Source organism: Lathamus discolor, chromosome W (assembly GCF_037157495.1).
Source record: "Lathamus discolor isolate bLatDis1 chromosome W, bLatDis1.hap1, whole genome shotgun sequence".
NCBI classification, from domain to species: domain Eukaryota; kingdom Metazoa; phylum Chordata; class Aves; order Psittaciformes; family Psittacidae; genus Lathamus; species Lathamus discolor.
Window position 1 is genome coordinate 21930640 of NC_088908.1, and position 27488 is coordinate 21958127.

The following is a 27488-nucleotide window of genomic DNA, read 5'->3' on the forward strand; positions in this document are numbered from 1 at the left end:
GTCGGGCATTTCAGTTAAAGCATCTCATTTGTATGTATTTCTTGGAAAAAACTTTCTCCCCCACCCTTCAGATCTGCATTGCAACACGTCTCCTTTTTTCTCTTTCTAAATAGTTCTGAGCTGTGTAGAGTGGTCTGGGTGTGCTCGAGTGACATTGCCACAAATCTGATTATCTTTATTTTCTTTGAGAGGCCAAGGGAAAACTTCTGTTGCTGTGCTGGGCAGGACTGTTCTTGGCTTTCAAGGGGGTGTGAGCAAAACCTGTGGGAAGGAGCAGAGGTGAACAATTCTGCACTGTTTCTGTGACACTTCGGTTTCTTCAAGAACCTTCCCTGTAGTCCTGCGTCCAGCTCTTTGGCTCCCCGACACAAGAGGGACGTGGATCTGCTGGAGTGAGTCCAGAGGAGGCCACAAAGATGCCCCGAGTGCTGGAGCTCCTTTGCTCTGGAGACAGGCTGAGAGAGCTTGGCTTGTTCAGCCTGGAGAAGAGAAGGCTCTGGGGAGACCTTAGAGCAGCTTCCAGTACCTGAAGGGGCTGACAAGAAAGCTGGAGAGAGGGGCTTTTGACAAGGGCTTGTAGGGACAGAACAAGGGGGAATGGTTTTAAGCTGACAGAGGGGAGATTCAGATTAGACATTAGGAAGTTCTTCCCTGTGAGGGTGGTGAGGCAGTGGAACAGGTTGCCTAGAGAAGCTGTGGCTGCCCCATGCCTGGCAGTGTTGAAGGCCAGGTTGGATAGGGCTTGGAACAACCCAGTCTAGTGGAAGGTATCCCTGCTTGTGGCAGGAGGTTGTAACTAGATGACTTTTAAGGCCTCTTCCAACCCAAACCACCCTAGAATTCTGTGATTCCCTGAACTCCAACACTTGTTGTTTGGATTTGACTTGGGTGCTGTAACCAGGCAGGAATACAATCCCTGTTGCAGAAGCTATCTACAGATATTCCTGGAGGACACATAGCTGATAAGTATGTGGTGTGACAAATCATCTCTAGACAGAAACTTTTATTATAAAAGCTCAGGGTAGACACAGCAGCGAAGCAACCATTTATTAATGTTTGTGCAGAAATGGGTGTCCTAGTAAGTAGGCACACCCAGCAAAAGCAGAACTTTAATTTACATTTCCTTTCCCATCCACAGGTTCCTTCCCTTGTTTCCCCATTGGTTGGATACTCCAAGGTTTACAGCCTATCTGATGTGGATAATGTACATGCTAACTGTCCCGCCTCTGGTTACATTTCCCCTTCTCAATTTATCTTCTTTTATGGTTCAATTTCATAACTCTTTGGCAGATATGTGGTACCCCAACTTATTGTTTAACTACAGAACCAGTTTGCACCGGCTTAGTTTCATGGGTTGTACAAAGATAGTTTTCTTTTTAACCACAGAGTATCTTTTTCCTCCAGATATGATATTGTCTTTAACCACAGAGTGTGTCTTTCGAAGTTATGGTATCTCAAACCTTTTGTTTTGTTCCCTTAGTAACTTAGCCCCAGTATTGAAAAATCTTAATATTGCAAAGCCTTAATATTGATCTTAAAGCTCTAATATTGTAAAGCCCCATCCCTTATTATGCAAAACCAACACTGTTTCTCTCACATGCGTGGTTTGTAGTGCTGTCTACTTATGGATTTTCCCCACAACCTCAGTTTTCTTGGATTCTGGAATTGTTGTGATTTTTGCAGTTTCAGAGAAAAAGCATTTGTCACTATTTCAGCAGGGTGAAAGATTAGTGTTTGTATTCTGGGTGCTGTTTAAGGCCATGCAGGCAGTCTTACCATGTTGTTTTGAACATGCCTATGGAGTGCACTGGAAAACATTCCTAGGTTTCCCACATTTATTTTACTTGTGCCTCCTTGAGTTCTGTTTCTGAGGCAGTGGAGCATATCTGAACACGTAAGCTCATTGGTGTCTTGCTGTTCCCTGGTATACATTTTCACTGAAGCCCTCAGAGAGATGCCTCACTGAAACTGTCTCTTCCTGAAATTAGAGGGAAGCAGATGACTGCTGTGGAAAGTGGCTATTCTACTCCCAAGAGCCCCCCCCCCCCCCCCCATCAGAAGTTGGTCTAAGCCAAAATCTAAATCTCATACTGATATCTCATTACACTTCTTAATTCTGAAGCACCATAGAATCTGAATTGATGCAAGTCTGTCTGTAAATCAAAATACAACTTTTTGCTTCAAAGAAACAGTAAAAAAACCTGTGCTTGCTTGTGGGGGGACTGGCTTTCCCATGGCTTGAAATGAGACTTCAGCACATAGCTTCTTTCCTGCTCCCTGTAAAATGGGGATTGAAGTAGAACCCTTTCTGCATTCAGTTGGTCAAATGGAGAAATATCTAGATGTGTAAAATTGTTGAATCTTGAACGCTTTTCTCAGAGACCTTTCTAAGTGACTGCATCAGAAACACTCTGCTTTTGTTCTTGCATTGCTGACATCAGCCTCTGAAGCCAAGCTCCTGACTTGCTACTGGAACCAGTCAATGTTCCCAGTCATCATTCCCCTGCTAGATCATGGCTGCCTGCCCCAGCTGCCTTGGTGGAAATAGTCTGTAATTAATCTTAATGCAAGCATACCTTTTTTTTTCAGGTCATGTTTGTGACTGTAAAGCAGTTTCCATCTCCAAATATGGATTTCTGTAAAGTTACAAGATATCCTTTTATTAAAGAAGTTTGAATTACTTAATTCCTAGGGTGTGTGGGGTTTTTTTTTTGGTGGTTTTTTTTTGTTGTTGTTGTTAATGAATGCTGGAAAAGTTGTGCTGTGTGCTCTAAATCTGCAGTTTACTGATCTGTGTGGAAGTGCAGCAAGAGGAACCAGTAACTAATCAGTGGTGAACTGCTGAGGATGATGTGGTCAGTGTGAAAGAACAAAAAGATGCTGGTGGGAGAACTTAGAAGTTGAAAGACTGAGCCTGTTTTAAACCAGAATCTGGTCACCACGAACAATTAATTATTTAGTATTTATACTACTGTTTCAATGCAAAGGAAGAGAGTATCTGCTGGTTTGCATTGCAAACGGCTTTCTCTGTAGCTGCAGTTAGCTTGGCACATATGGGAGCCTTGTCCACTGCATCGAGCCTTGTCCAGCAGTTCATCTTGTAAGTTCACAGAAGGGAAAACAAGGATAGAAATGTTAGCTTGTGAACTGATATGTTTTCATCAGACTTAAAGCTAAGAAAATTAGATAGGTAAATGTGTCTAACATTATTAATTATAACTTAAGCTTTTGGAAGCAGGTAGTTTTAAATTGAAATGTTGGGTTCTGCATGGCAGGAACATTGTGTGAGTGATGGAATACACACATGATGCCCATGATCTGTGCATTGGGCATCTTCTGCTGCACTGTTTGCTGTACTTAATAAATAATTTGATAAGTTTCATAAAAAATGCTATACTGTTGGTTGGTTCATATGTGGTCACTATTTCAGTGTTACAATACTTAATGTATATCTTGCATATGAGCAAGTAATGAATAAAATTGCTATGTATAGGCCAGGAAGCAGATAGGAATCTTCAAAACTATGTGTCAGTATGTCATGGGACAGGATTTCTGTTGACTCTTTGATAATTTTGTGCACAGTTGATCTTGGTCACTACTGTCAGCAAGCAGCACTACTGATTTTCCAAATAACGTAGTTGGAAGTTCAGCTTTTTTTATCCCCAGTTCTATGGTTCTACGATCATGGGCATAAAAAATCTGGAATAAGGCAGTGTTTTACATGTGGCTCTGCCCAAACTCTGGTCTTCTGCACTGCAGAATCACAGAATCACAGAATCCCAAGGGTTGGAAGGGACCTCAAAAGATCATCTAGTCCAACCCCCCTGCAAGAGCAGGGTAACCTAGAGTACATCACACAGGAACTTGTCCAGGCGGGCCTTGAATATCTCCAATGTAGGAGACTCCACAATCCCCCTCAAAGGTATGAACTGCAAAGTTCAGGCTTGCTTTTGCTCATATGACAGGCTTCCACTGAGCTGTGCTGTCCAGAAATTGTATCCCCTGTGACAGTCACCTGTGACTGCTTGGCCCCACACAGCTGTAGTGAATGCGTTCAGGGAAAACTCAGGTTTTGGTCTTGGAATCAGCTGCCAACCCTTTCATGCACCAGTTAATGAATGCAGTTCCCCCTTGCCTTGGGTGCTGAGAGCTCCTTCCGATTCCTGCCCGGTGTTTGAAATTTCACTTTGGGAATTTGTAGCTGGAAAAACATCCTTGAAAAGTGCAGCAAGAGCTGTTGCTCTGTTTGTGCACATCTCCACTTCTGTTTGTGCAGACTCAGGAAGTTTATTTCTGGATTAGGCAAGGATTTTGATTTATTAGTCCTTCATGTACTCGAATATAGCATACTTGTTGCAAATAAAATTGCGTGTTTTAATTTTCTAATGAACAACTTCATGTATTTTTCAGATTACACAGCATTTTTGGGACACATACCTGGATTTTAATGTATTTCCTGCTAATGACAGCTTTCAACTATGGAATCGGTAAATATTTACTTGGCTTCTGTTCCGGTTTTTGCTTTTATTACCTAACAACTGCTTGTGTCCATGGTGTGTTGGGTATGGTGGTTTTAATTTCTGTTTATTTTCTGAAATATGAAAGTAAAAATTGCAAACTTCCATGGATTAATTTAAAGGTACTAACCAAGAATATATTAGGAAATGTCTTTGGTTCTGAGATGCCTTTTCACTTTTATATCATTTCAAATGTAGCAAGTTTATCCTCGACTTCACTGAAAGCAAAAGTTACTTTTCCTGCAGGGTCACTTCCAGCACTGGTTTGTCCAGCAGACTGTGCAGTTGTTGGTGCTGTTGATTGCTGAGTGTTAAATATTCTCCTACCTCTAGTATATCGTGGTCCACTTTTGAAATGTCTTTTTTAAAAGGAAAAGTCTATTAAAAACCTTATAGCAGCCTTCCAGTATCTGAAGGGGGGCTATAGGGATACTGGGGATGGACTATTCATTAGGGACTGTAGTGACAGAACAAGGGGTAACAGGTTAAAACTTAAACAGGGGAAGTTTAGATTGGATATAAGGAAGAAATTCTTTACTGTTAGGGTGGTGAGGCACTGGAATAGGTTGCCCATGGACGTTGTGAATGCCCCATCCCTGGTGGTGTTCAAGGTCAGGTTGGACGAAGCCTTGGGTGGCATGGTTTTGTGTGAGGTGTCCTGCCCATGGCAGGGGGGTTGGAACTAGATGATCTTAAGGTCCTTTCCAACCCTAACTTTTCTATGATTCTATGATAAAAAGTGCCAGTTTTGTAATGTTATGTCTCCTTGTGATTAGTGTAATTGAAACAGATGACACCTGTTTCATTTTGGGCAGGGAAACCTCTGAATATGCTGAGACTACAGTTTGATTCAGTGTTAGGATTCAACTCTTTGGTAGCATTAGCAGATGTAGAAACAATAGGCTACCTTAGAGTGGAATTCAGGGGGGAAAGAAGAGGTTTTTTTTTTTGACTCAGGAATTTGAGAGGAATCGGTGCTGTCCTCTAGAAAATGGAATGACACAGGTATAGCCAGTAGGAAGGAATTTGTTCTTGCTGGTTTTCTCTGCAGTACTGGTGGCTTGATGTGTGCAAGCTGGATAAAAGCTGTTTGCTGCTTTCAGTGAGCTCAGCTTTGCAGTGTGTTGTGGCAGTGGTATGGATGGGAAGCTCTGTGTGAGTTCAAGGTCATCCTCAGTGTACCCAGGAATGCTACAGTGAATATGGTAGGTGGATGCTACCGTAGGTGGATAACTTACAGTGTGTTGCTTTTGCTGTGGGGCTCTACTTGACTGGCCTCTTGGGTTATGCTGCAGCGGATTATTTGTGTTGAAGTTGTCATTATGATAAAGGGCATCATTGAAGGAGAGCTGCTCTATGTAGAAATACAGGTCTGTTCTGTCAGGTGGCTTTGCAATCTGGTAGGTTTCTTTTGTCCTGGTTTTTTTTGGGGGGAGGGGGTGGGGGGGGTGGGAAATACTTGTATTTAGCTTGTCTATAATAATTCCAAGGTATTCAAATCTAGACAAGATGTTATTTCAGTTTCCTTCAGTGAATATTAGTAGCAGTAGAAGTCTTTTACAGTGAAACAAACCAGGCTATGCATCAGTAACTCTCCCCTGCTGCAGCTAAGTAATTAAAGTGTATCAAGCATGGACCTCTTGCTGTAGTGTGCAGTAACTCTTTTCTTAATGGCTGCTCTGCACTCCCCTGGAAAACCCATCTGAATCCAAGCATCTGTTATAACCCGGGTTGGTCACTACCTGTTACATTTCATAGTCTGGTACAGAGGTTTTTCACTCTTGAGTTTTGAAGTAAATGGTGTTTGTTTTGTTTTTGGTTTTGGTTGTTTTTTTTTTTTTTGAATGCAAACTATGCTTCTCTGACTTCTAAAACAAATAAAAAAAAGTGATTTTGCTGTGTGGTTTTGTAAGCCCTTGGAGATGATAGCTGAGTGACCTTTTCCAGTAAAATAAGGTTTTATCTGCTTCTCTGCAAAGACAGACTATTGCATTGCTTAAAATGCATCTTGGTCTTGGGGGGTCTCATCATAGAACTGGTTAGCTTAGAAAAGACCTTTGGGCTTATCAAGTCCTGATCCCTCTGTGTAGCTTTCCTACCCTTGATCAGATCAACACTCCACAGCTCAGCTCTATTCTTGGGCTACCGCAGTATGGAGATGTTGGGGAAAAGAGAACAAGGGGAGGAGAGCAGAATTCTCCAGTGTTGGCTAAAAAAAATACCTGAATCTGCCACGTTCTGAAGCTGTAGAGGTGAATTCCTAGGCCTTGTGTTGGTATAGAGTCTCTGGCATACGTGGCCCCTGCAGTTTCCCACAGGAGCACCTGCAGATTGTGCCATTCTCTGAGTAGCCCAAGGCTTGAACAGAATTAATGTCTGGCCCAGGCTTGAGTTAAAACCTCTCATCCTAAAGCACAGACATTCTAAAAGCAGGTTCTTGTTGTCTTTGTTCATTCCTTATCCTGTGCTGGTTAAAGCCTTGGGACTTGTGTGCCAAACTAGCTGAGAGATGATGTGCCACCTCCATCTTGTTTGAGGAGAAGGTGGTGTATTGTGAAAGTGCTCAGCTTCTGTCACTCATCTGTTCATGACCATGAGAATGAGGTTGCTTTTGCTATAAACCTGTGAGTAAAAGTGCACTGGGGCACAAACCTGACTGGTTTGGTGTTTTTCTTCCCTGTTCAAGCAACTTGTGCATGCCAGCATGTAACTTGCCGTAAAGGATGCTGCAGGGATTCCCCACTGTAATGGGTAATGAGGAGCCTGATCTTCAGGACCAGGCTTACCTTTGTAGTAAGATCCTGCAATGTTTGCTCTATTCTGATAGTACCATTCTGCACTTCATAGCTTGGCTAATGTAAATAAAGCTTCTGTGCTAGAAAGGGACTTTGAGGGCATCTGCTGTGCCGTTTCCTTTGGTTGCAAACCTGATGCAGGCTGTTTCTGTCCCTGGGAGGTCATTTGTTCCTATCACATATGCCATGCTGTTGTTTGTGATGTCGTGCTGTTAATCTGATCACCAAAATATTCTGTGGTGTCCTGGGTTCAGCAGTAGCAGTCATTTTTCTCCTTCTTAGGAGCTAGTATGGTGCTGTGCTTTGATCTTTTGGCCTGGGAACAGTGCTGCTGCTCTAATGTTTGGTCTGGCCAAGGACTTTCTGAGCCTCATGCTCTGCCAGGGAGGAGGGGAGGCCGGGAGGAAGCAGAGACAGGACACCTGACCCAAACTGACCAAAGAGGTATTCCATACCACAGCACGTCATGCCCAGGACGTAACCGAGAGTTACCCCAGAAGGGTGGGGATGGCAGGGTTGGACGAGGTATTGGTTGGTGCTTGGCTGGGGGGAGTGGGGCGAGTTATTGGTCAGCTGGTGCTGAGGTGTTGTATTCTCTTCTCTTGTTATTTCCTTTATCATTATTATTATTGGTGGTAGCAGTAGTGGTTTGTGTTATACTTCAGTTACTAAACTGTTCTTATCTCAACCCTTGGGAGTTGCATTCTTTTCGATTCTCCTCTCCATCCCTCCAGGAGCAGGGGGAGGGCAAAAGGGGGGGAAGTGAGGTTTGTGATTGGGTTTAAACCACGACATGTGGTCAAATAAAATATTTGTATTTAGAGATTTGTGTGGATTGTTTCTGGTGTGATCTGCAGAAGTAGCTGAATTGGTGCAGCCAGAGGACCAGGAATGCTGTAGTAGGTCATAGGGAGCAGGGGGGCTGTTCCACTGTAGGAAACCTTACAAAAGTCAGACTTTTCCATTTTAGTAGGTGGCTCCTTTATTGTCAATTATGGGAGTTTCTACAACCATTGCTACTCTCAGCTCTCTAAAAGAGACTTGTGTTCTTTTGGGGTGCTGTGTGTCCTGTCCTGTCCCTGTCTGTATCCCTCTGTGTCATCGTCCCGTCCCGTCCCGTCCCCCCCCCCCCCCCGGCTTTCTGTAGTAATAACAGGAAAAGTGCTATCTAAATGGATAGAGGAAAAGGGAGTTGTTGAAATGCTGGCTCTTGTGCTGCAACCACTAGGACAAGTATTTTCTCACTAAACTGTCTGAATGGTTTGATCAAAACAAGCTGGATTCATCATGGTAGTTCCTTTTTTGCTTATCAGCAGGAAATGGCTGTATTGCACTGAGCTTGTTCTGGGGTTCGGTGGCTGCTTTGCAGCACCAGAGCTGACATCTGGCAAGGGGTAACGGGTTAAAACTTAAACAGGGGAAGTTTAGATTGGATATAAGGAGGAAATTCTTTCCTGTTAGGGTGGTGAGACACTGGAATCGGTTGCCCAGGGAGGTTGTGAGTGCTCCATCCCTGGCAGTGTTCAAGGCCAGGTTGGATGAAGCCTTGTGTGGGATGGTTTAGTGTGAGGTGTCCCTGCCCATGGCAGGGGGGTTGGAACTAGATGATCTTGAGGTCTTTTCCAACCCTAACCATTCTATGATTCTATGATTCTATGATTTGTGCTTTCCTCACATCTTCATTAGTGAAGCAGAGGGGTTAAGCCTTTCTCCAAGCAACAGAGAGATTGTAGTGGCTTTTGATGGTGGTTTTGGCACTGGTATTTTACAGAGTTCATAATGAATATGTAGGTGTAAGATTTAAAGAATGATAAGGTAGAGCTGCTAAACAATTACTTTTCAGAGCTGCAGCTGTGCCTTGTTCTGACCTCCTGAGAAGGATGCAATTGTAAAGCTGAGGCCTGTTGTGGAAAACCAATTAAAATACATGCTTCCAGGATTGAATTGTCCTCTGACAGTCAGATGCTGCAGTAATGGAATGTGACTTAACTGCTCAGTGTTTTTCTATTAATGTTCTTAAATGTTTTCATATATGGTTTTCAAGTTTTACTGCTTTGGGGGAAATAGAGCTTAGTATTCCACGGGGAAGCTATTTCTTTGCATGAAGTGTTGTTCTGAGCTTTCTGTCTTTTTTTCCATGTGTGTCCTGGGTTGAGCAGCAGCAGTCATTTTTCTCCTTCTTAGGAGCTAGTACAGTGCTGTGTTTTGATCTTTTGGCCTGGGAACAGTGCTGATAACACCGATGTTTTCAGTTGCTGCTTGAATGTTTGGTCTGGCCAAGGACTTTCTGAGCCTCATGCTCTGCCAGGGAGGAGGGGAGGCCGGGAGGAAGCAGAGACAGGACACCTGACCCAAACTGACCAAAGAGGTATTCCATACCACAGCACGTCATGCCCAGGACGTAACCGAGAGTTACCCGGAAGGGTTGGGACTGCAGGGTTGGAGGAGGTATTGGTCAGTGCTTGGCTGGGGGGAGTGGGGTGAGTTATTGGTCGGCTGGTATTGAGGTGTTGTATTCTTTCCTCTTGTTATTTCCTTTAGCACTATTATTATTGGTGGTAGCAGTAGTGATTTGTGTTATACCTTAGTTACTGGGCTGTTCTTATCTCAACCCGTGGGAGTTGCATTCTTTTTGATTCTCCTCTCCGTCCCTCCAGGAGCAGGGGGAGGGCAAGAAGGGGGGGAGTGAGCAAAAGAGGTTTGTGGTTGGGTTTAAACCACGACAATGTGTTTCAGCTATTATCCTTCCAAATTAGAGGGGTTTGAAGGCAATGGAAGAAGAGCAGTGTATGTTTTTTCTTTAGCATGTCGGTCACAGCCGAGCAGAGGTTTTCCTGTGGTGTTGGGGTATGGTATGGAAGCATTGGCTTTTTTGGGGCAAGAAGTGGATGTGTTAGGAAACAGGGCCTGGAGAGGGGAGGGGAACCCATGTGCAAGTGGAAATAATAATCGCATGTAACATTAAAGTGGAGCTGTGTGGCTTGTGGGTTTGACTGACTTCTGCTGTGGTCCTTATCCCACCCTGAAATGGTGGAGCCCTTTCTCTCGGGGAAAATCAGGTTTTGGAAGTGCTGTAAAGCAGTTGGGTGGCTCTTCAGGTGCAGGTTTGCCCAGAGTGTTTCAGACGAGGCTGTTTGGGTTAGTGCTGGTGTCAGCCTGGGAAAGGCAACAGCTGGAGTGGGTGGGAGATGGGTTAGTGAAGAGTGTTTCCTACCTAGTGTTCTCCGTTGTTGTACCTGTGTGTGTACAAGGTGGGTTTCCACAGCCCTTGGGAGAGGTCAACTTTTCCGCTTGTCCATTTTGTGCTATGTAACAGACAGCACCAGAGTTCTGTAATAAGTTTCATTTTTAAAGTTGTATCTCCACTATAAGTGAAGAGGTGGCTCCACTGTGAGCCTAGATTTCTTTATGGGTCAGATGGGGCTTGAGTTTTTGGACACAAACCCCTGTTGAGGCCTTCTGTAAACAGCTTTAAAATCCTCCCCCTGTCCCACTGAAAAGGCTAGATTCTCAGATGTAATCTCAGCATAAGCATTTGATTTGAGTGTTTGAATTGCTGCTTTTACAGTTCTGTGTTTTATAAGAATGTGTTAAATTGCAAATGTTATTCACATGCCACTTTTGGCAGGTGCCACCTACATGCCCTCAATTTGAATGTACTTTTCAAGAGAAGTGGAGGTAGGGAGGCTCCTTTCTTGCATGTCAGATACTGGAGAGTGGAGTGCTTTCATTAATTCACTTTCACTGACCTTTCCACTGCTAATAAGCTAACATGGCCCATGTGCACAGTGCAGAACCTTTAATGGGCAGATCTGAGCTAAGCAGAAACCTCTTTAAAAAATGTCTCACTCACCTTGTTCTTTGGGTGTGATTCCAGTCTGTGTTCACCATGATGCAGAAGAGAGTTCTTGTAAGAGCAATCCACAACCAAATAGAACACTTGCTGGGCCATCTAGTCTAGGTCATGCTTTGCCTAGGAATGTTGGACTGCATGATCCTTGAGGTCCCTTCCAACCTGGGATTCTCTTCTGAAATTAGAAGTACTTTCAGACAGGTTCTGATGTAGTGAGTGAGGTGCAGCATTTGGAGGGATGGTTTTATTTATTTCTCAGTGTTGTATGTAGCACCAAAGCGTATTCTTGAAAGGGACTGAAATTATGGTCTCCACCCTGAAGATGTGAGAAGCTTGGATGCAAGATGACAGGCTTTGGAGTGGAATGGCAGGATTACACAGAATATGGCTGGAATTGCTTGTTTTCAGAAGATTATCCATCATGTTATGATTAAGTGCAGATGATGCATTTGGTAGCAAGAGGTGTGCAATCTGTTCCTACCCTAAGGAGCCTGCAGGCCTGCTGATAAGACCAGACTCACTGTTGTACTTCTTGAATGAATAATGGCTTAGGGCATTCTTGTTCATTATCTTTTGCTCTTTTAAATAGTAGTGTAGATAACTGAACCTGCTGATTTTGATATTCAAATCCCTGAGTTCTTTAAGGGGGGTGTCCTGGGTTCAGCAGTGGCAGTCATATTTTCCTCCTTCTTAGTAGCTGGTGCAGCGCTGTGTTTTTTGACTTTCGACCTGGGAACAGTGCTGATAACACCAATGTTTTTAGTTACTGCTCAAATGTTTGGTCTGACCAAGGACTTCTTGAATCTCATGCTCTGCCAGGGAGGAGGGGAAGCCGGGAGGAAGCAGAGACAGGACACCTGACCCAAACTAGCTGAAGAGGTATTCCATACCACAGCACGTCATGCCCAGGATGTAAACTGAGAGTTATCCAGAAGGGCTGGTTCACTGCTTGGTTGGGCTGGGTATTAGTTGGCGGGTGGTACTGTATTCTCTTCCCTTGTTATTTCCCTTATCATTATTATTGTCGGTGGTAGCAGTAGTGGTCTTGTGTTATACCTTAGTTACTGGACTGCTCTTATTTCAACCCATGGAAGTTACATTCTTTTGATTTTCTTCCCCATCCCTCTGGGAGCAGGGGGAGGAAAGGGGGGGGAGTGAGCGAGGACTGCGTAGCTGATTTACTGCTGAGCTTAAACCATGACAGTTCTTTTTGGAGCCCAATCTGGGGCATGAAGGGTTGAGATAACAACAGATCTGACAAGAGTTTGTCTAATCGTATTTGTGATAAGCATTCATTGTTTTGGATTAATAGTCACTCATCACAATGCTGATTTATTGGCTCTCAAAGTTGTTGCTCTTGATCTTGGAGTTTCAGCATGTCATACCTTACTTATAGCCTGTATTTGCTGTTTTAGTGTTTATTGGCTGGGGGGCTTGGGCTAAGGTTTTTGTTTCACTGTACTTCATGGTAATGACTTCTAATATGTGTGGGATCCGGCAGCAGGAGGGCGGGATGGACGTGGCTGTGGACTTGTAACTGGCCATCCTGCTGTTCTTCACCGTCCTGGCCCTCATCCTCACCTCCGTCTTTGTGAGGCTGTGGTGAGCCGAGGGGGAGTGGTCCCGGGAGCCAGTGGCAGCCGAAGCAGCCTGGGAGAGAGGCCCTGGGGACCAGGAAGCCGGGAAGGGGCAGGTGCCAATGGAGGAGGTCACAGTCGAGGAGGGGAAAGAGGCGGCTGCTGAGCAGCGGGAGGAGGAGGCAGCGGAGGAACTTGGCCCCGCAGCCGAGCCCAGCCCCGCGGTGACCGTGAGCATCCCCTGGCAGCTGCCCACTGAGCTCCGTGAGCCTTAGCCCCAGGAGCATGCAGAGAGCAAGATACCACCTTTGGGAGCCTCAGCTGGGTCCAGCCTCGGGCACCCAGGACAAGTGGAGGATGTAGGAAACCACACAGCACTTTCCAGCAAGGCAGAGGAGGAAGATCTGGACTCAGGAAAAGAGAAGCCGGTGGTGAGAGAGCCAGCAAGCACAGCAGCTACACTGGCCCCAGTGACAAGAACTGCATCATCATTTGAGAGTTCTGAAGGTTTTGAATGGCCTTTGGGTACCCTTGGGACCTGCCTGCTGGTTGTGATGGGGATCACCATGTTGGCACACACACAGAGTGTGTTTTACCCACAACCATTTTGTCTGATCTTGAAAGTTAAGCAGAGTCGAGTTGGGGTCTTGTCTAGGGTTAGATGATGATATAGGAGGACCAAGAGGTTTTCCCCAAGGCTGGACAGTCATGAGTGGCAGGGTGTATGGGACAGTATGAGCAAGTATCTGGTCCACTGGGCCCCTCCAGTGCTTTGGAAGCATCGGAGATGGAAGGCAGCTGTACAGAGTCCCCAACAACAAGCTGCAGAAACTGCTGAAGGGGACAGTGAATTATTTTGAGCCTGGTGGGCCCATGACACTTCAGGCCATCAGGGCAGAGATGCAACATAGAGATGGACTCATGATTGAGGGGTGGACTTAGCAATGGACACTATTGCCCAGGTTATTCATGAGTGTGAACACTGCACACAGCCTCTCCTGCTCTGAAAGACTGTTACAAGAGATGGAGCCTGTCATCATGGACCAGATGGACTCAGCAGCTTTATAGGGATTGGTCCATGCACTAAGATAAGAGTGATGGTATATTGAAAATGTGTGATCTGAGCATGACGTGAATGGTATGAAATAAGGGGTGGATACTGTCCTGGGTTCAGCAGTAGCAGTCGTTTTTTCTCCTTCTTAGTACCTGGTGCAGTGCTGTAGTTTTGACTTTTGACCTGGGAGCAGCGCTGATAGCACCAATGTTTTTAGTTACTGCTCAAATGTTTAGTCTGATTGAGGACTTCCTGAGTCTCATGCTCTGCCAGGGAGGAGGGGAAGCCAGGAGGAAGCAGAGACAGGACACCTGATCCAAACTAGCCAAAGAGGTATTCCATACCACAGCACGTCATGCCCAGGATGTAAACTGAAGAGTTATCTGGAAGGGGTAGTTCACTGCTTGGTCGGGCTGGGTATCTGTCGGTGGGTGGTACTGTATTCTCTTCCCTTGTTATTTCCCTTATCATTATTACTTGTGGTAGCAGTAGTGGTTTGTGTTATACCTTAGTTACTGGACTGCTCTTATCTCAACCCGTGGGAGTTACATTCTTTTGATTTTCCTCCCTGTCCCCCTGGGAGCAGGGGGAGGAAAGGAGGGGGAGCAAACGAGGACTGTGCGTGGCTGCTTTACGACTGAGCTTAAACCACGACAGGGGAAGTAGGTGGGTTTTTTTGTGTTTTGGGGTATGGGTTCCTTTTGCATGAATGCTCAGGGAGACACATCAGTGACTTGCGCATCTTTAGTGGAGCTACAGGTGGGACAGTTGGAGTCCAAGAGGTACCAGTCAGCTGCCTGACATATTTCTGATGGGAATGGTTGTGTCATGCTGTACAGTAGCAGAACACCTGGAGTGTGAATTTTATGGAAACCTTGTGTTGGAAGGTGGTTTGGCTGAATTGCCAACATGTTTCATGCTGTAAGAGACTGATGCAGCCTGTTGCTGTGTTCAAGGCCATGTTGGGCAGGGCTTGGAGCATGGTCTATTGGAAGGTCTCCCTGCCTGTGGCAGGGGGTTGGAACTAGATGAGCTTTAAAGTCCCTTCCATCCCAAAGCATTCTATGATTCCAAGGTTTGACAAGGAAGCCTAGAATGGGGCATCTGTTGTTACTGGTGGCTGTGGCTGCCATAAAGAAGGACCTGGCATGCTACTATCAATTCCTCCTGTACCTTTCAAAAATCTTAATGCTTCCAGTTGTTAGAGGTTTTTTGGGGAAGTTTTTAGTCTAAAAGTTGTCATGCCTCTTGCAGTAGGGCTTGGACTCATGGGGCAGAGCTCGGGTGCTGTTATCCCTGACTTTGCTTGGCTTTGGATGGTAACATTTAACCTTAATTTGGAATTTCCTGGAAGTCTTGACACTTGGATTGTTTCCAAGTTTGGTGAAAGGCAGGATGGCAGCATGAGGACTGCTGTCTGTGCACCTGAGCACCTAGAGCTTCTCCCCAAGGCTGACTTGAAGGCTGGTAGGACTGAGTTCAACAGCAAACTAAAGTGATGAGAACTGCAAATAGGAGAGGGGCCTGTCAGTGTCGTGGTGTGGGTAGGTATGGCAGGAGGAGGTCCTTGATCTTAGTAATTTTTGTCCTTTCATACAAGGTTTTATCTGTTCAACGGTACAGGGATTCAAAGGTCAACGTTGAATGGTTCTGGTTATTCTCTGCTGGACTAGACTTATTGCTGGTGTCGTATAAGAAATATACTTCCTTGTTATTTACACAGTCAAGAAAATTATGTTGTCAAGGTCATCCACAATTGAAGTTGAAGCCTAGGTTGTATTTCCTGTGGCAAGATGCCTGTTACTGGGGCTAATTCCCATGGTCTGAAAGGAGTGTGGGATGGAGACCAAAGAAGAAGTTTTCATCTGGTCCCATGTGGTACTTTGTACCTGTCTGGATGATAAGATCACGGACTGACAGGAGTTCAGATCTACTTCACCTATTTGTTTTCATACTTGCAAAATGTCACCAAGCTTTGAGATGCTCCTGTGTAAGCTTAGGCAATGATGAGCAGGAGGATTAATTAGATCTTCAAGACAAATAACTAGAGCAATGAGTTGGGCATAATAGTAGCTTGGAATTCCAGTGGCATATTTGCAGAGCACCGTGCAGCATGCATGCCTTGGCTAGAGCATTGTTATTTCTCAGCGTTGCATACCCAAATGCCTTAGGGCATTGTAGCAAAATTTAGTAAGCAAATTATGTGAACAAAAAAAGCTCAACTTTGGCTTTGCACACACCAAAAATATTTGTCAATGAAGGGATTAACTGCTGGTTTGATCACTTACCCATGGTGGCTTCCTCCTACTACAGGTTGATAGCCTATAGTTTGGATACCTCCAAGATGCTGCTGTAGACTTAGACTTACTGGTTTATAATGCTAAATTAAGATTAAAAAAAGAGGGGATTCAAATTAGGTTGCAAAGATAGGAATTGACTAGACTGTTACCGTACAAATTGTATACTTTTGACTAGGGCTGCAGGCAAGTTTAGTTTCTTTCAGAATACTGGGCTGCCACTAACACTCCTGCCCCAGAGAAGGTGCTGGCTCTAAGGTTAGGCTTCACTTTAAAGTGATGCTGTTGTTAGTGAAACTTCAGTTTAAAAAATATCTTCCACATGCAGTTTTTCTTTGCTCATGGAAATAGTTTCTATATTCATACTCAATTTACAGTAGCTCAGAGGAATGAAGAAAGTACTGGACTTTGAGTCGTTATTACATTTCTTTGGAACAGCTCTTGGATATAAACAAGGAGGACCGTGTGTACTAGGCAAAGCGGTGAGATTTTTGTTGTTGTTGTTGTTTTGTTTGTGTTTTTTTTCAAACCATAAGCGTTCATGGCTTTAACATTTGAAGGTAAAACTGTTTAAGTGTATCAGATAACTTAGAGTAGTTCTAATCACCACTTACACTTTTCCAGTTCCTTTTCTGCTGTGATTTTGTAGCTTTACCTCTTGATACGGATTTTGGGTGATATTTTTTCATTGCTGAAAACCTTGCATTTCTGCTGGTGATAGTGAAGAGTTGTGCTTTGTAGCTTAGGAGAAGGTTTGGTCATAATTCAAGACATGATCCTGGAGAGGCTTCAATCAAATGGTGCTGAAAGAAGACTGTATTTTGCAGTTTTGCAAAGTTGGATTTTTTTTTTTTTTTCCTTGTTAAACCTTGGGGATCCCCAGGAAAGGAGGTTGATTCTGGCTTTTTCTGCTGGGTGAATAGGAATTGAAACACATGCATAACACCCACCTCCTGTTTTGACCTAGTTATGAAACCCTTTCCTCTGAAAGTATTAATTTGTGGACTCTAAGCCAGTTTAGTATTGGAATTACAGTAGTGTATTCTTTTCCGTAGAGCCACCTTGAGTTTAGACACTGAAAGATGGTGATAAATCTGATAAACTTAGTAGAGTATCTGTTACAATATGCTATAAATAGTCTTCATTACCCTGGAATTAATCAATAACTGACTTTTTTTTTTTTTTTTTTTCCCTGCTTAGCCATACTTTTACAAGGTATAATTAAGAAAAAAGCTATAGTTTTCCTTTTTGTTCAACTCTGCTGTTGTTGAGCTATGTGTGGTTTGGACTTTAGCCCTCCAGAATGTTGGCACAAGTTCTCGTCTGGAAAGAAATGGTAATTCTTTTGGGGTTGAAAAATGGGGAAGGAAAGACTACTGTAGCAGAGATGATTTAAAGCAGAATTAGTCAATAAGCATATAAATATATATATATAGGCATGCACTAAGGTTTGTGGGGTTTTTGTGGGTTATTTTTCTTTTTTTCCTTTTTTTTTCTTTTTTTCTTTTTTGTTTTTTGTTTTAAATATAGAATGTTCCTCTTTTTTTGTTAGGTTTGCTTATTTTGTTTATTGTAGCCAAACCTATTTGTAAAACTTTTACATTAAATTTAATGTCCTAGCTAATATTGTAGTAATTGAAATCACTGAAATTTAAATATTCTATTTTAATTCAGCTAGACTGATACGAAAGTGACCTTAAACTATCCTTTTAATATGAACTGCTCTTTTGCCTTCTGAGTGCATAGCAGAAGACTACACCTGTCCCTCTCAGGCTGGTCTATTAGCACCAGTCAGGAAAATGCTGTGAAGGTGCAAATAGGGCTGTGCAGCAACACAAGATGTTATGTGGCACTGCTCTAGGTGGCTGGGCTGGTACTTCTGGTTTTGTTTCAAAACCAAGTAATCTTAGTGGAATGTATGTGTATACAAACTGAAAGAAATGTCCACTTCTTTCAGTTGTGAGAGTTGTCATCTTTTTCCTGGACACATTAAGAATACTTCTCTAACAGCAGAACTGTACTGGTGAGGTTGCCTTGGTGATACCAGGGGTCAGAATAAATTAATAAACCTTTTGGGCTGAGCTTCCCCTCATTCCCTGGCAGAGACATGGACAGCAGTTTTTCTAGCTACTCATCTCCAAAGAATGAAGATCTTCTGGAAATCTCTATTCAAATGCAGGATCAAGCTTAGAGTTACTCTTAGTCTAACAATGTTAACTCCTGTGTAGTTTTACTCTTTCATTCAGCTTTGTTTCACCATGTGAGCAATGCAGGTGCCGTGGCTGGAGCTGGAGTTGCCTGACTGCTCCCTGCTCCTGGGAAGGATGAGTCCAGGGCTTTCCCGTGGTCCATGTGTGTAGCTCGGCTTGGATTTTCAGAAGTATCTTAGCTGGCTTTACTTTCTTCAATGGTGCATTGTGACTTGCTTTGAAGAAAGCAGATGTGAAACCACTGTGAAGCATGAGATGAGCGGACTTGTACATCATGCTGGAAATCCAAAAGTGGGAAGACTCAAAACTCACTTTCACTATGGGTTATAATGGTAACAGTTCCAGTTCAGAGCTGTTCTAATGATTTCTCTGACAAGTTGGAGGTGCAGATGTTGCCATGGGTTTACAATTAGCAGCCTCCTTTGTACCTTTGATTTCAGGTGGCTGAAGAAGCAATGTAGTATTGAAGTTCTTGAACAAAGAATGTATCTGGAAGTGGCCAGTGGTCATTCTGGCAGATACTTAAGACCAAAGCTGCTATTGTTTTTCTCTTATTCAAACAACAGTCAAGCTCATGCTGTGGCTTTTTTCTTTTCAATTGTAATATAATGTTAGCTTTTATATATCCCCTGGGGCCCACACCCAGGTGTGTGGTGGGCCAGTACACACAGATGCATCGTTTGGAGTCCTGCATTCCAGGGAGATCAAATGCTCTGTGCACCACATCAGCTGCACATCTGCAACTGCTAAATCTTCTGCAGTCCTTCTGGTTCCAGGTGCCATGCAATTACTAGGTTAAAGGCATCAAGAGCTGCTGCTTCTAGGTCCTTTCTGGTGAATTCTGCCTGCTGATGAAACAGACTTGGTTCAGGCATGTGTGGAAGAGAGCTCATTTCATGCTTGGAATTGTAATTATGTTCTTTCAAGCTGCCAGCAGTAAAAGATGTCTTCCAGTGTGTATTATCTAAATAAGCTGTAATGTTTCAATGTTTTCTTATTTCATTTTAAGAATGCTGCAAAATAAATTGTGCTTACTCTTCCAGTTTTTGTTCTGGAACAATTAATTCCCCATAGTGCTCTCCTGTGATTTTAGGCATGCTCATTGTCTCTGGGTAGTTGCTCTGTCGTGCTGCTTTTCACTGGCTGCATGAAGGAAAGCATTGTGTAAGTGCAAGGGCACTGCCTTGATTTGCCCAGATGGCACTGGAGTCTCTGCTTGGGCACTCAGACTGTGGTTGCTATCTGGTGTCAACAACCTATTCCATCATCTTTTATACTTGTAACAGTAAGTGCTTAGTTTTAGCGAATTTTAATCTGTTTAATATCGTAGAATCATAGAATAGTTTGGGTTGGAAGGGACCTTCAAAGGTCATCTAGTCCAACCCCCCTGCAATGAGCAGGTACATCTTCAACTGTATCTGAGCAAGAGGCAGCACAAACATTATTTCTCTCTTTAAAATGGCCTTTTCTGCACCTGAGTTCTCCAGGATAACAGGTCCCTTCCAGTGTGCCAGTACACAGCAATGCTCCAAGTTTACTTCTGGAGGCTGTGGTGTGAGATTTGGGGTGTGCAGGTTTCCATGTTGCACTCTTGGAATTTATCAGCTGGATTTGGGGAGGAAAGAGCCCAGCGAGAGTGCAGTTGGTTTTAACTTGTGTTCCTGGGTGTAGCTGCAGCTTGGATTTGAGTATCCTTGTAGTTAACACCTATTAGCTCCCTTTTCCTCTCAACTTAATTTCTCATGTAGTACCAGCTGTGCAGGTCAGATCCTTCCCTTCCTTTGGAGGATAAATACCATTACTTGAGAGCTGGCCTCAGAGATGGACCACCGAAGACAGCTCCACTTTTTTCGCTGATAGCTGGGAGTCCTGGTGACTTCGAGTGGGAAATGGCATTTAACATGCAGGGAAGTTCTCCAGCAGGGAATTTTAAGGGTGCTGTGGGGCAGTGTCTTGGCTCATAGATGTGCCATCTTGCCTTAGGTAGGAAATGTACTTCTCCACACATCATGCCTGCAAACAGTTCTTCCCTGAATGTACCTGATCTTTTTGAGGGGTCCCTGCATGTGTTGTGACCCAGGTGAGGTTCTTGGAGCTGAGTTTGTGCAACTTTCCTGTGCTTTTGACTTCCTTAAAGAGAGAAGTGTGTGTGTGGTGTTATGCAGCTTTGCAGCTTTTCCTTGGTTTCTTGGTGTCTGGAGTCAGCACTCTGATGTGCTTTCCCTTATTTCTGGAGTCTGTCTGCTCATCTTGTGGTCTCAAGATGAGAGTGCCTGATAGCTATTTCGGTGTCTCTGTGATTGACTGGAAGTTGCAGTGGATAAATATTTCATGACTGCAAACCACTTAAGCCATGAGGTGGCTGCTGATCACAGGTTATTAGTGGAGAGCTTCCAAACAATCAGATAAAATTGAGTGGTGGAACATAGAATCATAGAACAGTTAGGGTTGGAAAGGACCTTAAGATCACCTACTTCCAACCCCCCTGCCATGGGCAGGGACACCTCACACTAAATCATGTCACCCAAGGCTCTGTCCAACCTGGAATTGAACACCGCTAGGGATGGAGCATTCACAACTTCCCTGGACAACACATTCCAGTGCCTCACCACCCTAAGAGTAAAGAATTTCTTCCTTATATCCAATCTAAACTTCCCCTGTTTAAGTTTTAACCCGTTACCCCTTGTCCTGTCACTACAGTCCCTGACGAAGAGTTCCTCCCCAGCATCCCTATAGGCCCCCTTCAGGTACTGGAAGGCTGCTATTAGGTCCCCACGCAGCCTTCTCTTCTCCAAGCTGAACAGCCCCAACTTCCTCAGCCTGTCTTCATACAGGAGGTGCTCCAGTCCCCTGATCATCCTCGTGGCCCTCCTCTGGACTTGGTCTGACAGCTCCATGTCCTTTTTATGCTGAGGACACCAGAACTATACACAATACTCCAGGTGAGGTCTCACAAGAGCAGAGTAGAGGTACAGGATCACCTCCTTCAACCTGCTGGTCATGCTCCTTTTGATGCGGCCCAGGATACGGTTGGCTTTCTGGGCTGCGAGTACACACTGCCAGCTCATGTTCATTTTCTCATAGACCAACACCCCCAAGTCCTTCTCCACAGGGCTGCTCTGAATCTCTTCTCTGCCCAACCTGTAGGTGTGCCTGGGATTGCTCCAACCCAGGTGTAGGACCTTGCAGTTGTCATGGTTAAACTTCATGAGGTTGGCATCAGCCCACCTTACAAGCGTGTCAAGGTCCCTCTGGATGGCATCCCTTCCCTCCAGCATATCAACTGGACCACACAGCTTGGTGTCATCAGCAAACTTGCTGTGGGCGCACTCAATCCCACTGTCCATGTCACCGACAAAGATGTTGAACAAGACCAGTCCCAACACTGATCCCTGAGGGACACCACTCGTTACTGGTCTCCAACTGGACATTGATCCATTGACCACAACTCTTTGCATACGGCCATCCAACCATTTCTTTATCCACCGAGTGGTCCATCTATCAAACTGATGTCTCTCCAATTTAGAGACAAGGATGTCATGTGGGACAGTGTCGAATGCTTTGCACAAGTCCAGGTAGATGACATCAACTGCTCTACCCCTATCCATCAGTTCTGTAGCCCCATCATAGAAGGCCACCAAATTGGTCAGACAGGATTTCCCCTTAGTGAAGCCATGCTGGCTGTCACCAACCACCTCACTGTTTTTCATGTGCCTTAGCATGCCTTCCAGGAGAATCTGCTCCAAGATTTTGCCAGGCACAGAGATGAGACTGACTGGTCTTTAATTCCCTGTGTCATCAATTTTCCCCTTCTTGAAAATGGGGGTTATATTTCCCTTTTTCCAATCGTCGGGAACTTCACCTGACTGCCATGATTTTTCAAATATGATGGACATAAAAACCATGTAATTTCTGACTTTATCCCAGCACCGTGGGGGCAAGTCAATGAGAATTGAAACACTGGAAGAATTTTATTTGACAGATAATTTAAAGAATGTCTCCAGTTAGTGTCCTTGCTGGAATGTGTGGACAGATCCTGTGTCAGAGCCCTCTTAGGAATAGTGCCACAACCAGATATGAAAGAGTGTGTAAGAAATTAAGATGTGGTATGTGGTCAAAGGCATGAATGTTCTGACAATGTCAGAAGAAAAAAAAAAATGTTTTAAGTTTTGGTTTTGGGGTTTTTTTTCAGACCTTTTCCTTTCATAATAAAGTTTACATATCTTACTTAGTGTTTTAAATCCCTGCCTGAAGGGGATTTGTTGGACCTTGTAAATTGAGCAGTACCTCTAGTACACTAAAGGCATTATCAGTGTGCAGAGAAAACTAGTTAAAGAAACTTCTGGAACATTCTCTAAATTTTAGTATTTAATGGGTGCTTGCAAGAAACACCAGTAAAATGATGTCTAGGATATCTCAATTTTTGTCTAGCAGTGATATTATGGCACAGGAGGAATTTGTTGCCCTTTGCTGGGGTCTGTGTTACAAATACCTGGGCAGAAGTCTCACTGCTGTTTGGTGCAGTTGCCTCTTTCTCCATGTGCATGTGACGGGGAACTACAGCTAACTCTCCAGAAGAGGAAGAATTATAGACATTCTTTCTTCCCATATTTTGTAGTGGTAAGGCCTCTGAAAGTATTAATCACTTGTCACAATTTGGCACTCACTCTAGGTTCCCAGCAGGGTTTCTCAGCTAATCCCTGTTGTGAAGATTTTTGCCTCACCTTACATTAATTTTTTTTTTTTTTAATAAACTTTCTTTTAAATTTTCCAGGCTTAGCCTACAAAGAGACTCAGCTTTGCTTGATCTGTGCTTGGTTTTGTTCTGTTGTGATGGAGGTGAAGCTGCTGGCCATGCAGCTTCAGAGGCTTGTGCTGCCCTGCCTGTGAGTTCTGCCTTGTCCACAGTACTAAACCTCAGCCTTGAACTCAGACATAGTCTGCTTCTTGTCAGCAAGTAATCCCACAACTGTCTGCCTTAGCCCTGCCATGCCTAAGTGAGCATCTGTCTGGGCTTTGGGGAATGTCTGTGGTGTCTGAAGAGAAGCCTTGAGAAAGGGAGCTGGCAGTCATATGCTGTAGCAGGAGTGTGTAAACATAGTCTAAAGATAATTTATGGTTTTTAAAGCTGCTGGTGCGCAAAACTTTCCAAGGGTGGCCTCTGACCTAGTTATCATCAATGCTAAAACTGAGAACAGTCATCTTAAAGCAGCATTTTTAGTTGTCTTGAGGGGAAGGAGGAAAATAGGCTACCTTCCTCCTTAAACTTTTCATCTGCTGTAGTTCTGTAGCACATGTGCAGCTTACTTCTTTCAGACTTGAACCATGGGGTAACTTTTTTAGACTGGTTTAAACTGGGCTCACCCCTTAAGACTGGTTTTAACTTGGTTTAGTGTATCATGGGTTTTTACTGGGTTCATTTTAACAGCAGATGTGATGTCAGGTTTATAATCAAGCCCTTTTCTGCTGTCTCAACATCATGGAGTGCGTCTCGCTCCCTCCCCATGCTGCCACAGTAGCACGCTGTCAGGGACCAACTGGATAAAGATAAAACCCAGTGTCGGAAACATTTCATTCATGATCCCCAGAGTGAAATTAAGATGCAAGTGAGGTCAAGTACCGTAATCAATCAGTTGGTTTATTACAAAAAGATATATAAAATATTATTATAATAAAAAAAGATAACAGTAGGACAGATCAGAAAAAAGGACAGAAATTAAGCAAGAATTCAGAGTGCATAGAGAGTCAGCAGTGTCCTGAGGGTCCGTAGTTGTCCTCTTTGGTGGTGGGTGTCCTCCAGGTTCTGTAGTTGTCATCAGAGGTGGGTGACCACAATGACGATTACCTTTTTTCCCCTCTTTTATTATGTGTTGGGGAGTTTTTACTGTCACATGCTACACATTCCTGGTGGATCACCTGTGTCTGTAGCAGTCCTTGAGATAATGGACAGCAGTTCCTCACACCAGTCCTTGAGATAATGGACAGTGGAGTCTTATCTCTGTTCCTCCCACACATCTCTCAGACAATGGACAGTGGAGTTCAGTCTCACACACTCTGGCCCTGCACTGGGAGGGAGAACTTTGGGTCACTCTGGGTTGAGCTGTTAGCAGCAACACCTGTGTGGTGGCAGGAGCCTTCCCAACATGATGCTGGAGAGCAGAGGAAGGTTTCTCCTTGTTCTTGCAAATTAACAAATGAAACCCTAAGTTGCTAAACTCTATTTCCTTCTGTTGGGTTATGAGGAGTGAGTGGTGTGTTTGGAAACCTTCAAAGTCTTAATTGGCCTGAGTGTGATAAAAACACCTTCTTTCCACCCCAGGCACTGCTTGTATCTTTCCAATGCATTTGCCTCACTCACTGGCAAATCATTTTTATAACACTTGAGAAACTGTATAGCTTCAGAAAACCAGGATGTGTGCCCTGTGTTATACTTTGGATTTGCTTTCCAAGTATTCTTTGGGGTTGCTAAAAGAGAAAACCCAGCCCCTTCCTGGGCAGTGTGTTTGGTGCTGGCAGAATTGGTGGTGGCACTTGGGTGCCTGTTCAGTGAATGACTGATAGGTTGGGTTAAGGACAGTGGGGTTTTGAATGCAGATACCAAGACAGTCCCCAGCTCTCTCCTCTTCCTGCTTAATGGATTTTCTTCTTCCAAAGGCCAAGTCTCTATCAGCTCCTAACCAGGAGTGTTTGCTGAGGTCGTGTTCAGATACTGTCCTCCTTCTCCCAAGCTGGGGATGGGTTTCTCATCTCTTCTTTGGGCTGATATGGTGTTTCCTCTTTCCCACAGAAAGCTTTGGAATTTTTTCAAAGTACTGTATTGATACTAACTCTTTTCCAGGGTTTTCTATATTTTCAGATGGTTTCTGTTCTTTATGGTTTTGCCAACTTAATTTTGTATCTGATTTGGCATTTAAAATATATATATATATGTATATATTTATTTTTACATTGATGTTTCCCATGAGCAGGGCTGCAGTAGCAGCAGAACCTCAGGTTGTGGTGAAAGTCCCATTTGTATTTCATTTTGGGGATTATGAGCAAGCTCTGGTAATGTTCAGAAACCTGGGAGTTGGCACATGTGAGGGTTGGTTGGACATGGAAGGGGATGGCAGAAGAGGGAGATGGAGGAGGAAGATGGAGAATTTTACTCTAACGATCAGTTTGAGTTGGAGTTTATCTGAAAGGACCAGCTAGCCAGAGCTGGAAACATGAGGCCATTTCTCTGATTATAAAAATATGTGTTTGCAAGTAATTTTCAGAGTTAAGAGTCCAAGTTTGGGTATTTTCTAAGGCTGTGAGGTTTTTCCTCTAAACCAGTATGTGAGATTGGCCCAAAAGGAGCCAGCATCCAGAGGTATCAGTTTCTTGCAGCACGTTTCCTTCCCAGCAGTAACTGAATGTATATCTACTTATTTAATTAATGTAGTTATTGCAGTACTTTACATGAATCTAAAGGTAAGAAAACCTTTTCAAAAGGACTTATATTTCCAGGTATGGTGGTGGGTGCTCTTGTCCCTCCGTTCCTGCATACCTTGCCAGGGATGGCAGGAGAACCCCATTGCCTTTCCAGAAGCAGCCTCCAGTTTCTCCAGATTTTCTTCCTAGTCTGTGTTTTATTGTTTTTAAATAGTATTTCACTACTTTTGAGCATAACCACACAGTCTGAGCACTGGTGAAGGTAACCCTTTCAGTGCATGCAGTAGCAAGGTTTGTGTCTCAGGGACTCTCCTCATCTTTGTCCATTTTTGTTCCTTGAACTTTTCTGACTTTTTTCCCACTTTTCTCCTTTTCCCTCTTTTATAGGGCAGGGAGTGACAAGTTAGTTGAGATCATGCTGTGTGTTGTGATTTCTTGCTATTTTTTAAAATGGTTGTATGCAGTCAAGAAGTTGGGGTGTTAAACAGGACACAGCCTTGGGTGCCATTGTCTGCTGATACCTGCCCTGTCCATTGTCACTTTGGAGTGTTATTGATGGGGAAAGGAGTTTTCCTGTGCCATGGGGCTGCAGTACTGGGACTAGAACCTTAAACTAGGGTCATGTAAAGGTGCAAAAAGAAATGGGTCAGTGGAAACTGATCTCAGCCAGGAGATTTGCATGAAGGAAGTTGACTTCCATGGCTGTTAGAAAAGCTCCTGTTAGAATAATACTGATTTCTTTGAGATATTAATTGAAAAAATTACTTGAAATATGGATGTATTCCATTTTCCTAAAGAGCTTTAAAACATCACACTGAAATAATACACAAATTGAAGCTGAAACATTGCTTTTTTTTTTTTTTTCCACAAATATGGACAGGCTCCAGGACCATGAAAAGAGTTTGGAAAGGCTGTAAAACGCATGTTAAACAATTTTCTACTTGAGACACCTCCAGAAATATTTATTTTCAAATAAATATTTAACTTGAAAAATAATACATATTTTCAAAAAACTTTGGTAATTAGAAACAGAATGTTTCTTCCTTAGCAGATGCATATTAAGAAAGTGATACAACAGCATAGTAAAATAAATTCTAATTATAAACCAGTGATTGTATTTACAGATGTTCCTTTCAAAAGCAAATGTTTAACTTCACTGGCATAATCAACTCCTCTGTTTTGGTTGCTTTTATTTAATATTTACTATAGTATGTATCCTAAACCAGAATTAGAAAAATAAATGAATGTGAGAGTTAAAATCTGTGGAAAACTGGGCAAATTATAGGCTATGTTGCTTTAGGGTCTCTAGCTTCTAATCTGATCAGAGAGCCTTAATATTTCATGCTGAAATTAGTTTATTAATTAAGCACCATCGTGGTTTTGTACAAAAAGTAAAACTGACATTACTGGTATATTAAATACACTATTTAAAAATTATTTAAAATTGTTTTTTAAATGCATTTAAGCTTAGCATGGTTTGAAAAGGAGGATAGGCTTTAGATATCAGCATAGGATGTATTAATGCATCTCAAATGTCAAAGCACTGGGTGCACTCGAATTTTTTTTTGAGTCTAGATGCATCTTTTTAAATTACAGCGGGTTTTGAAGAGAGTTCCTCCTAACTGGAGATTGATTCATAATTGCCAGTGATATGTCATGTGTTGTATTATTTTCAGATTTTAGAGGAGTAAATTTTTATATTTAAACTTTCCCAAATGTCAACTGTTTATGCACAAAATAATTTTGCCTTAAGCACTCCTGGTTTTAGT

The 27488-nt window shown here is 43.4% G+C and overlaps 1 protein-coding gene and 1 pseudogene across 5 annotated transcripts in view; both read left to right on the forward strand.

Moving 5' to 3' along the window:
- LOC136004380 (ankyrin repeat domain-containing protein 11-like) overlaps positions 1-27488 on the forward strand; it is a 203188-nt gene that overhangs the window by 33352 nt on the left and 142348 nt on the right. For 4 of the 5 annotated variants that reach the window (XM_065660839.1, XM_065660842.1, XM_065660845.1 and 1 more), the window contains exon 2: positions 4411-4487. The gene's annotated coding sequence lies outside the window, so the exon portion shown is untranslated. Of the gene's footprint in view, positions 1-3081; positions 3101-4410; positions 4488-27488 lie in introns of those variants that run through there. The other variant, XM_065660844.1, reaches the window with a different exon arrangement.
- LOC136004448 (uncharacterized) overlaps positions 12679-27488 on the forward strand; it is a 70272-nt pseudogene continuing 55462 nt past the window's right edge.